This window comes from Aptenodytes forsteri, unplaced genomic scaffold (assembly GCF_000699145.1).
Source record: "Aptenodytes forsteri isolate BGI_AS27 unplaced genomic scaffold, ASM69914v1 Scaffold483, whole genome shotgun sequence".
NCBI lineage: Eukaryota > Metazoa > Chordata > Aves > Sphenisciformes > Spheniscidae > Aptenodytes > Aptenodytes forsteri.
Genome location: NW_008795316.1, coordinates 676,527 through 678,752, shown reverse-complemented (window position 1 = coordinate 678,752; position 2,226 = coordinate 676,527).

Here is a 2,226-nt window from a genome sequence, read left to right as displayed (position 1 = left end):
CGATGCGGTTGGTGCGGGGCCCCAACATGCGCGCAATGAGGGACCCCAGCCGATGGCCCCGGTGCCCAGCTGCGCGCCGAGGGGGCAGCCAGGTGGGAGATAAACCTGCAGCCAGGGGAAACAGCCACAAAGAGGAGCCCGGACACAGGAAGAGCCGTCGGCAGATGGGGCCAGGAAGGGCTGTCCGTCCTGAGGCACACGAGTCCTTCTCGCACTGCGAACCAAAATCCCAGAGCACCCACAGTGGGAAGAGCACCCGACCAGGTCCCCGCCTGGGTGCCCGCCCGGCCCCGGCAGCAGCATCTGCTGAAGGGGGGGAGCGAAGTGGAGCCGCCAGCTCCCTGGCCCCCTCTGGGTCCCCGCTCCCTGCCCCGGCACCGCCGCACTGCCCACGGCTCCCGGACTGCGCGCAGCCGCACCGGCTGTTCGTTTGACTTGCTGCCTCGCTCACAGGGAACGTTATGATTAAAATTAGCTGTCACTGTCCTAACGTAATAATTCCCAGTGTCTGGCCCGTCGTCTGTCAGCTTCTTCAAGGGAAAAGAAAGCACAGACATTTGATGAGGAGAGGTGTCAGAAGTAATTGTGTTGAATGACTGCACGAACAGCAGCAGGAAAAACACATCGGGTGGAGAATTCCCATCAGGAAGCATGAAAAAATCTGGTAGAATGCAAAGTGTTTATGAAAGTAATTGATAGAATAATCATTGGGGTGTGTGAGAGAGGAGAAGGGCAGCACCCTGGGGAGCCGGGGCACCGCTCCCTTCAGCCTTCAGCCTTTCAACAGCAGCTTTATTGACGGTGAGACACTAACGCTTGCAAACGATGCAGGGAAGGAGCCAGGCTTCTCCTCCTCGGGAATGCAAGCTGCTCACCGAATGGCTCTCCCTGCCCTGCTCCGGGAGCCAGCAGGCTGGGAAGGCGGCTGGAGCTTCCCAGCTAGTGCCGGTTTGAAAGACGATGGCACCAGCCCAGCGTGCACAGGCTGTCTGCAACGGGGGGCATGAATAATTGAAGGCGCCAGCCTGAGGAGAGGAGGGGAGAGGCGAGAGGCAGCGCTGTGGGTAGGGGAAGGATGGCGAGGAGGGATCCTGTGGCTCGGGTGCTCTCCTGGGGGCAGAGGGGCAGACAGAGCCGATCCTCGCTCCACCCTCGCTGGAGACAGAGCCTTTGTTGTGGGGGCAGGGAAAGGACTTTCTTTCACTGAGACTTTTTCCCTCCCCGAGCAGCCCTGGCTGCCATGTGAGTGGAGGCACATTGCTCACGCCTGCAGGGAGGCAGGGTGGGGGAGCCACCCTCACCCGAGAGGTGTTCACAGCCACCTGCCGACGCCTGCGGAGTGTGCCCTGCTCCCGTCCAACTCCCTCACTGCATCCGCTGCAGACAAGTTAAAGATAACAGCGAACGCGCTCCAGGGCTGTGCCAGACCCTCGTGGCACAGCAGAGGCTCCTCCAGGCCGCCTGCACCGGGCAGAGATGGCGGCGAGCTCCGGACACTGCCTGCTACGGGCAGAGCCTGGCAGGACCTGCCCACCCTGCTGGCCACGGCCAAATCCATCCCGTCAGCCCTGGTCCCTCTCCTGCTCCGCTCCCCCGACCCGCCAGGCTCTTGCGGTGCGGAGGGAAAGCAGTACCAGCGAGTAATGAAATGATCAATCTCCGATCTGCTAAACAGCAATTTATACAGGTTTTCAGCACACACAGCTTTTATCAAATTGGTATTCACCTGAACACAAATGGCTTATTATACATGACCCACTTATTCACTGCTTTTCAGTAGCGTTAATAAAGGTTTCTGTTGTGATTAAGTGAGTTGCTGCAGAACTGCTCGCCGTAGCAAGCTGTAATGTGGCTCCGAAGTGCACTCGCCCTCCCAGAATATTTCTTCTCCTTGGCTCCCTGCTCCCTCACAGCGACCATTTCACTATTTATTTGCCTATTGCTGAATTTCTGAGGGGAGCAGCAGCGGCTAATGGAGGCTCTTCGCCCACATCTCCTTCCGGCACGCCAGGCTGGCAAGTCCGGAAACCTTCCTGCCTTTATCCCCCCAACGCAAAGGCAGATCATCCCTTCCTCGTGCAGGCGGGTACCCGCTGGCCCACGCACCGCATCGCTGCAGGATGCCACACGCCTCCCCGGCACTGGCATGGCCCCGAGCCTTCCCGTGCCTGGAGGCTCCTCGGGGCAGAGAGCAGCTCCCCTCCGCACGCCGGGAGCTCCGGCGCG